Source organism: Sceloporus occidentalis, unplaced genomic scaffold, assembly GCF_023333645.1.
Source record: "Sceloporus occidentalis isolate IW3139 unplaced genomic scaffold, rSceOcc1.0.p SCAF_28, whole genome shotgun sequence".
Classification (NCBI taxonomy): Eukaryota; Metazoa; Chordata; class Lepidosauria; order Squamata; family Phrynosomatidae; genus Sceloporus; species Sceloporus occidentalis.
Window position 1 is genome coordinate 2,135,975 of NW_028317008.1, and position 10,590 is coordinate 2,146,564.

Below are 10,590 nucleotides of genomic sequence, written 5' to 3' on the forward strand. Positions count from 1 at the left end.
TAGTGCAGTCACAATGCAACTTCACATGTAACAATCCTACAATGCAATGAATATTAGTGGCTGTGACAGTACTTAGCACTTTATTCGGGGTTTCCCAACTTAAAGCACCATTCAGGTTACAAAGAACCCCATCCAAAAGGTAGACACCACTGATATATTTATAGGTGGCCATTGTATCATAGGTCTGTGCACAAAACATGCAGACTGACATCTGAGTCCCATTACTGCATATACAGATTATAGTCAGGCAAACAATGAAAAAAGAAGGAAAATACATTTCCAAAGTTAAGACACAGATTCTCAACTTAATATGAAATTGTATCCTTATTGCAGTAGAGGGCTACGCAGTAATTGTGTTATGATGTTCTCTCCTGATTTATCCTTATAAGGAAACTGTATCAGGATTATTATTCAGTTCACATTATATGTGATGACAAAGGCCTCCAATGTCAGTAATGACATCTGAAGGGGTCAGTGAAAAGTACAGATTGAATTTGGAGTACTTGTTGTGCAAAATAAGACAGAGATCTGATTTTTAAGACATGCAGATTTAGGAAATTGAGTCACATGTTTTAAAAGATTCAGTATGCCTCATTTGTCTGTAGACCTGCCTGGTCATCATCTTTATTTTGCTAAATGGATATATGTATTTGAAACAAAACACCAACCAAAAATATAGCAATTTGGGAGATTTATCAAAGATTTGTTAAAATTAGAGTTATCAGCTTTAAATAAGCTCTAATTTGCAGAAGCTAGGAGAAGGGGAAGAAAGCTAAGATACGTATATATATATATATGTCTCAAACCAAAGTGTCCTTAAATTTGAACTTGCAAAGTGAGAAAGGCAAAAAGGTCTCAAAAACAGCACTTGAAGCTGCAATCTAAAGAAATGAGATGAGAACAGATGAGAAACAAAGTCATTGAAATCTATAAGTCTGGGATGGGTACAAAGCTATTTCTAAGGCTCTGGGACTCTAGCAAACCACAGCGAGAGCCATTATCTACAAATAGACAAAACTTGGAACAGTGGTGAAGCTTCTCAGGAGCAGCAGCCTACAGTTTTTTTCCAGAGAGCGCACTGACATCTCATCCAGGAAGTCACAAGAGAACGCAGAGTAACATGTAAAGCACTGCATACCTCACTTACCTCAGTTAATCTCAGTGTTCATGATTCCACAATAAGAAAGAAACTGTGCAAAAGCACATTTACCAAAAAACATCTTGACGACCCACAAGACTTTTGGAATAATTTTCTGTGAACTGATGAGTCAAAACTTTAAATTTTTATAAGAAATTGGTCCCTTTATATCTGGCGTAAAGCTAACGTAGCATTCCAGAATAAGAACATGATACCATTACAATGTCTGGCCATCAGTTTGTGACCTAAAGCTCAAGCCCAGTTGGGTTATGAGCAGGACAATGATCCTAACCACACAAGTAAGTCCAACTTTAAATGGCTCAGAAGAAACAAAATGAAGGTGAAAAAGTGGCCTGGTCAAAGCCTTGGCTTGAATAAGACTGAGATGTTGTAGCATGACCTTAAGCAAAAATTTTAGCAAAAATAGAAGAAATTCTGACCCTTCCATTTTCCTTACAGAGAGCCATGCAGCTTCCATTTACAGACTGCAAAATGGGGCCACAGAAGGAGCTTTTTATGGGCCAATCCTGCCACATGACAGGAAGTAGAAACCTGACTATGCTATCACTGGTGCCCATAATCGGTCTGGGTCTTTAGCAGGTGTAAAAATTAGGGAAATACAACCTCACATGACATATTACACCGCGTCATGATTTATTCAACAATAAAGCTTGAATAATCTTTCTCATTGTAGAATGATTGCCTTATAACCCTTCTCAGATTGATGGGCAGTAACAATCAAGGACATTTGATTAGCAGCACCTGGCTGTTACTTCTTAATCTCCTATGCAAGGAGTAAGGGTGTGCTTTGTGTTTCACACATGGCTTCTCCATTTTGGCTTTATTTTTTTTTTAATAAATCATGACATCATGTAATATGTCATGTGTTGTTGTATTAACCTAATTTCTAGACCTGCTAAGGAACAGATTGTCCTGATAGATTTCAAAGAGGGTGTACTTTCTTTTTCTCACAACTGTACATACATGGCACTCCAAGTAACCCCCTTGCCTCATTTGCCACGTTGTTAATGCACCCCTCGTCACTGCCATAACAAATGTGGTGAAGTTTCCTCTGCCACAATGCACTGTAAACTGAACACCCATGTTGCATACATAAATCCCCTTCCCCAATGGCCATCCACGACAGCCTGTGTCTATGGGTCTACTTGCTTCAACAGTAACCTGAGAGAGTGAAAGCCTAGCCCATCCCTGGTGGAAATAAATCTTCAGACACTCCCTAGGGACTCACTTTAGAATAAGCTTTTTAAATGTTTTCTGTTCTCGGCTGCACTAGTCACACTTTTTATCCATTTTCGTTCTTTTGGAAAATTCTAGGGAAATGAAGAAGAAAAGCATAGATGAAGATCTCTCTCTAAGTGGACACCATAACTGTTTTACGCACGTCTCTGTGTCTGGCAAGTTGGTGCCTCATAGCTTTTCCCACAAATCTTTATTGCAACTCCTGTAGCATATCTTAACCTTAGGTGCGTAGTAGCAGGCTGCAAAACTTTATGAGCATGTGACTGTGTCTATTTCCTTGCATTGACTGATAGTTTTATAGTGCCAGGGCTATATTTAATCCCTAACCCGGCCCTATTTGGGAGGTACTGACAAACATGAAAAAGATAGTCCTGCTCTTGTAATCTTCAAATATTATATGTTAGTTGCATTGACGGAAAACTTAGTAAATACTTTAAGCAAATTATTTCACAAATGGTACAATACAAAGCACTGAAGTAGTGACCTGTGCAGATATGTTTAAAACGTGCTCTGAATCAGGGTCTTAGAGGAACTGATCCACCTGGCGTCGGACAGGATGGAAGCGTACACGGGGACGTGGGCATGTTGGCTTTCCTTCCTCTCCTCTTCTGTGCTTGTGTCGTTACTTCGACAGTGAATCTTGATTTTCTCGCTACCTGCTTATCTTTCTCTTCTCCCCCCCTTTTTTTTTTTTTCTCCTCTCCCTCCTTCCTTTCCACGTGTGTTGGTTTGTCTACCTTTACGCAGCGTACATTTAGGGCGACATGGACTTGTGGCGCTTCCAAATTTGATCTTGGCCTCCATTGCCTCCAGTACCACATTACTCCTCACCGTACGTTTTATTTCATGATATGTGGAGGGGTAGGCATTTGGGTTGTAGCTTTTACTGTCAACTTGAGCCTTATTCTGCTTGTGGGCTCGGTCCATGTCACTACCGTGCCTCTATTTTGTGTCACCCCCTTCTGTTTATGTACTGTTTGTTCCCTTAAATTCACTAGAATGTCATTTACATACAAAAACAAAATACTAGCAAGAAGCCCGAAATGCAAGGGCAACTACTTTAGTTTAACCTTATAAATGTATCATGACGGGTGCACCAATTACTCGAGATCCAGCATCTAAGTTTCCTAACTTTTTCTTGGATACTTCTGGCCATTTAAATGCATGTCTATCGCACGTTTGACCTGTTGGTCCTGGGCCTTTGCTCATGGTCCGTTTGTGCGACCCTAAGGATTGCTATTTTTCCTCATTGTTGTATCCTCACTTTGCTGGACATGTGCCTGGTCCCCTGATCCGTTGGTATTGCATATGTCATTTTGTGTGATATTGTCATTGCCTTTCATTATTGCCCTTCCTTTGTTATGCGTCGGCGTGCTGGGAACTACTCCTGTAACCTACTGTGATGCTACCTATGCCCCCCCTCCCTTTTTTCCTTTCTGTATCCCTCCCTCTGTTGTTTGAAAATACAATAAAATTTTGATTTACCTAAAACGTGCTCTGATTCCTTCTCGGAAAGTATTTGGGCAACTGTTCCCTGATGCAGTTGTGCTTTTCCAGCCACTGAATTCTGATGCCTGTTTACAATGCAGCAGACCTTCTCTGAAAGAAGTACATATTTTACGCCTGTTGCTTTTGCTGAAGATAGAATGGATTTAGACCCCTGCTGTGGCATTAATGCTTTCTTGGCTGGAGGGGGGGGTGCAATTATTCCCTTCTCTTTTGAGCTATAAATACACAAAACTAAAGACGTCAATTTGATGCCTTTTTGTGTATTTCAATGCAGATTAATAGCAGATGTGACATAATGACTGACTTTGATGAGCCTGGTGCCTTGCATATGATTTTTTTCAATCTTTACCCTCACAAAAAAGCACTACATAGTCTTTTTAACATGCAAAATATAATTAGTATGTAATCTAGTAACAGGGTCATTTGCATATCACCTATCTGTGACTAGTGTCATGTTAGGGCCGACTTTTACATGCATATACTTTGCATCGACTGGTCATATTTCTTTGACCAGCAGCAAATACCCCACAGATAAGCCTTATATCCCCTATATGCCACTGCCCCCTGATATGCCACTCTGCCCTCCAGACTTACCAATGCATCCAGTGCAGACTTGCTCCCTGTGCTTCAGACCCCCTGGTGTCTAGTTGGGGCAGCTGGTGAACCTCTGCGTGATGCGTGTAGACAACCCCTGCTGCTACCAGGCACTTCCACTGAGGGCTTCTATGACCGAGCACCGGAAGGTCATGTCACACCAGCGCTCCGTCATAGAAGCCCCAACAGAAGTGGCGGGCAGCAACTGAGCATTTGATTACTGGCAACATAGATGTTTGTATGTTTTGGATGTCCGAACATCTCTTACACTCCCACAGGCACCTCTCTGACCCCAGCTAGAAATATAACATGATTTTCTGTTAAGTTTTGTTTCTTGCTGTGTGTAGTTGCTCTCTGACTGAGCCCGCAGTATATATAGCAGGGATGTATACAATTCATGTGATTGTCAGGGAATTTGGTAGTTAATTTATCATGTATAGAAACATAGAATCTGTCGACAGATAAAGACCATACTGGCAATCTAGTCTGCCCAATTTCACAATACTTTCCTTAATCCCTGGCTTTATTTTATATCTAAAATCCCCATAATCCCAGAATCAAATTCAAACTTCTGACCCTGACCTACAGAGCCCTTAACAAATCTTTATCCCCTATATCTCTACCCTCTCCATTCCTCCTATGGAATCTCCTATAGCTTGCTTTAATGTTGACTGTTGCTTAGGCCCACTCAAGTTGACTGCAAATAAGTAACTGAGTAACAATCACTAAAATTAATGCAACTATGTTTGAAGTTGACTCTGGCTTCCAATTTACAGTGGGTTGTTATGAAAAGCACAAAATATTCATTTATGCACAGAAGTTGGTGTTAAGTCTAGTTCACACTTCAATTAAAAAAGGCTCAACTCAACAAAATGAACTCCTAGGATGAAGGCAAGTTGACCCAGAACATCACTAAACCGAGCTCCCCAACTCAAGACCAACTCAAGGCAACTGACCTCACTGACTGATGGATTTGAATGCTTCTTAGTACAATCAATATAAAAGTACCAGAGCAGGGTAGTCTGTCAATTCTAGTCTTCTTCAACTCAGCAGCAATTTAACTCATTTCACCAGACACCTAATGTCTAACTTAACAGCAAATTGTCTTTCTATGTATAGACAGGTTGCTTTTTGAACGTACTTTGTCAAGTTTAGTTAGTTTTATAACTTGAATGACTAATCATGCCTTTGTGAATTAACCTAATTTTAAACCAAAAAACAAATGTTTTCTACCATTTTGTGACAACGTGAGGCAGGGAGTACAGAGCAGGGAGTACAGAAGGTATTCACTACACTTTGATGCCACCTGCTGGCATTATCTGGTTATGTGTCACTTATTTTTGTTTAGTTTGAATATTATTATTATTATTATTATTATTTTATATAGTGCCATCATATCCTGCAGTGTTGTACATAACAAGTAGTGCATCACATAACAATTTGTGTTTACAGGAACAAAAGATGAAAAGGTCCCTGCTCAAATCAGCATATATTACTGGAAATTATATATTTCATTAGGAATGTGGTATAATCTGTAAAACAAATATTAGCTCACTTTATGTTAATGGTATTCTCATACTGCCATTTTTCCTGATTAGATGCTAAATGTGTTGCAATTACATTGCGTTTGTGAAAACAATTTTAAATACATTTTCTAATTGCTTGTTTATTATTTGGGAAGTGAAAACATTGGGGACATATTGGAGGTTTAAAACAAAATAACTGATGTTTTTATTTATTCCAAATTTAGTTTTTGGTAGTTTTTACACTTCATGCATGATTTTGCATAATAACAGAAAAACAGGCAACCGCCTGCCTGCCCGCCAACCTCCTGTGGCATCCACTGCGCATCGCACCACCAATCTAACACACCGCCCGCGGAATCTGCCGCGTGCCGCGTTCCATTACAGGGTAGGCCGTGTCCCCGGCCTCTACCCACACACACCCCTGTGCTGAGGACAGCGGGGGGCGTGTCCTGGCCTCCGTGGACCCTATCTCATTGGCAGAGATAGGGGAGGCGGAGAGAAAGGCTGGTAATCCCTTAGGGCATAGCTCTACAGGTGAGGACACAGGTGAGGACAGGAACACCTGGGAGCCAGAGGGAGGGGCTCTACCTGTGGACCAATATAAAAACCCTGCACACACTTTCATCAGTGCTTAGTTATTGAGCCTTCTTGTTAGCTTTGCTCTGCTCAGACCCAGTCCCTTCCGTGTTTAGCCTATGCTACTTCATTTGTGTTTGTCTCCTATCCTGACCCGGCTTATTACCCTTTGTTGCACCATCGCCGCCTGCCCTAATCCTGTTTTGCCTCTCGGACTTCGCTTCAGAATCTGGCCTCCTGTTTGACCACCCTACTCTATACTCCCAACCAGCCCTGCTCGAACCTGACACTTAGGCTCCTCTAATTTAAGAATATTGGCATCACTACTAGAGGCTTCTGAACTTTTTTACTTGTTATTCTACATATTGCTACCAGACTGGAGATGGGGTGCAAAAATTGTCCCAGGGCCCCCAAATTCAGTAGGTGGTCTCTGCCATCATTGGCCCCAAGCAACTTGTCTGTGCATTCTTTTACCCTTGCGTCCCCCTTCCAACATACACTCTGGCACACATATGTAAGCACACAAAATACACACACTTACTCACTAAGACTCCATCTCACCCCCACTTACACATACATTTTCATACACACAATTACACATCTGTACTCACACACAGACAATTACACATCCATGCTCTCACAACACACAATTACATATCCATGCTCACACACAATTACATATCCATGCTCACCCACACACAATTACACATTCATGCTTACAAACACACAATTACACATCCATGCTCACACACAAGTACACATCCATGCTCACAAACACACAAATACACATCCATGCTGACACACATAAATACACATCCATGCTCACACACAAGTACACATCCATGCTCACAAACACACAAGTGCACATCCATGCTGACACACATAATTACACATCCATACTCACATACATACATATACAGAAACACATACACAAACACCTCCCTCCAGCCCCTGCTTACTTCCCACTGCTCTTGCAGCTTTATAGCTCACCACCGTGCGGTCACGTGATATAAAGTGATCCCTGTGGTGGTTCAAAATCGTTTAGAAAGGGCCCTTCTGGTGGGTCCAATTTTGAACCAGTACGAGGATACAGGAACAAGAAGTTGCACCGGGCCCCCTAGAGGCACGGGCCCCATCACAGCTGCGGTCGCTGTGACCCCTGTAGTTAAGCCAGTGCACCTTCCTCTTGCTGCTTCTAATGTCTCTGGCTAAACAACCCAGCACCCTGCTTGCTTTCTCTGACATTTTATTGCACTGTAGTTGCTGAGACTACAGTGCAAGAAAACGCCAGAGAAAGCACAGAACCGAACAGTGCTCCCAAACGCTACATTCTGCCTTGGGATTTTTACATACCAAGTGCATTATTTTACATTTATCAAATTAAACAGCAACTACCATTCTCTCTGCTATACAGTATTGGATATTCAGACAGATCTGGGCAGAATGTCCAGAATTTCAGCTGAAAATCTTAAAATTTTAACCCTTTAACAGCCTGTCATGCACATTTTATGCAGCAACTAATCAAATGTGTTACAAAAATGGCTCTAAAACTTTGTCATGAAAACTTTGACTTTTTATTATTTAAAGATACACTTAATTGAGTCACCTGCATTGAAGCAGGGATATCAACCATTACATACTGGGAGCAAACACACCCATTGGGAGTCTTATATATGATCACCGCAGGGTAAAATAGGAATGAGTCGGCCCCAGACTCTGGGAATCTGCCCCTTCGTCCTGAGACCCTGAGATTGGGGCAAAAATCCTGAGAGCTATGGTCAAACCATGACAACTCCCAGGTATGCCCATGATCCTGTACTATTTGAGAAGCTAGTTCCTGTGACTTGAAAGGCTCTTGGAGATCAGAATTAGGCAGATATTACATCACACCTGATGCACTGTGTGATGTAATCATGCAAATATATATATATGCTACCAATGCCATCAAACTTCCTTCCCCAAACTTGATGCAAACACAGCAAAATGCATCTGTATTTTCAAGAATACTTTTGCTTCACATACAGCACTATAGCTCAGGCTATACTGCTGTGTAATGTCCTGCTATGAAAGGTGACACACAATTTCAGCAAACATCAAATGTATTGCATATAAATCACACTGGTGAAAAACAGGAACTAAGGAACACCCATGCAAAACTTTATGTAAGTTTTTTTGCTCTTCTGCTTTAAGTAAAACAACAACATACTTAGCGCACATTGGTAAGTAACCTAATAACAATATAAATATGCCACATTCAGTGCCGTCTTAATGCATGGGCACACTGGGCTGTTGCTCAGCAATGTGATTCACCACAGAGCCCCTAGAACAGTAGCCTATCTATAGGGGGGACGAGGGTTGAGGCTGTCTCCCCTGGGCCGGTCTTTAGGGCCACCATGCCAAGGGAGGTGTGAAATTGTGATTTCCCCAACCAGCCCTGCTCATCAGGCAGCAGTGACACTCATGGATGAAAGACAGAAGATAGAAAACAGAAGATGGAAGAAGAGAAAGGTGAGAGATGGGAAGAAAGGGGGTAGAATATTGGGAGAAAGGGGTGCTGTAAGGGCAAGTATGACCCATTATGTTTGTGTATATGGGCAGTGTATTTGTGTGTATATGGGTGGTACATATGTGTGTGTAATGTATATTTGCAGTGCATATGTCTGTGTAAGGGCAGTGTATGTGTATATGTGTGTGTATGGGTAGGTGTATATAAGGGCAGTGTGTGTGTGTGTCAGGACAATGTACTGTATATGGGCAGTGCACACGTGTGTGTAGGGGCAAGTGTGTTTAAGGGCAGTGTTCCAGTAGATTATTAAACCTTGTCTGGTATGTCCCTTGAAACACTCTTGAAGTGTGACTTTCAAGTTGAAGAGCATGTGTCACTCTAGAGAAGGGTTAAAATAATAGGTGCAAATGATACAGTATATGTAAAGGGGTGGTTGTGAGGATCAGCTGCCCAGTTTGCTATAGGGAGCTGGGTAAATGTCCAGCTCTACACTACCCTGCAGTACTACTATTGATTTATATAGTTACAAAATGAATTACATTTTCTGTACAAAAGGAAAAATATCCGGCATAAGGTCTTTTTTTCTCAACATACTCATACCCAAGCTTTTATGCATAGAGCTAGGCCACAGTTTCATTTAATATTGATTCCACTCATTTGTATGAGATGAACTCATAAATAAATCATCCACTAACAAAAAAATTGACTCATTATTCTTGTATTTTATTTTTAGTTTATCAGATATGTATAATTAAGAATATAATGTAAATTAAAGATCTTTGAAAAATAAAGGTGTGGCATATCAAGATGTAATTGACTTAAAAGTGCTCAGTTATGCAAATTATGTTGAATTAGTGTTTTTAGACGGGCCTGCTCAGATGTACTGCAGGATAAACGATCCCATTATATGAATTATATGTAATTATTACGGAGAAAAATGTTGTTAGCGGTAAATAATAAAAAAGCACAACAGACTAAATGTAATGACCTTATTTTCTGTTGTAATCTTAGGGATCAAATGTTCATTTACAAAAAAGAAAATGCTTAATTTACCCTCTAACAGAACCTGTCAATATTTGAACTAGAAATCATAGCACGGTTAGGGCATGACATGTTTGAGATGGGAGAGAGCAGAGGGAGTAAATCAGTGGAAAATTTCTGAAGACTGAGAGAGCTGAGGTCAGGCGAGGATGTTGGGAGGAAAGGGAATGAGTGAGAGGCAAGGTGAGAGCAAGATAGGAAGTGGTGGTCAGAAAGGGGGAAAGGGGATTAGAGAATAAGTAGTCTTATCACCATATCAACTGATGAAACGTTCCTGAGGACTCTATCATGCCACTGATTGCTATAACAATAAGACCAGCTTTCAAACTGTACCAGAAATAATTTTATACATAACATCTGTATTAAAAGTTTTTGTTTTTTTAAATTGCACTGATTATGTCATAAGTAATAAAGTGCCTAGTGATAATAAAGGTCAGTGA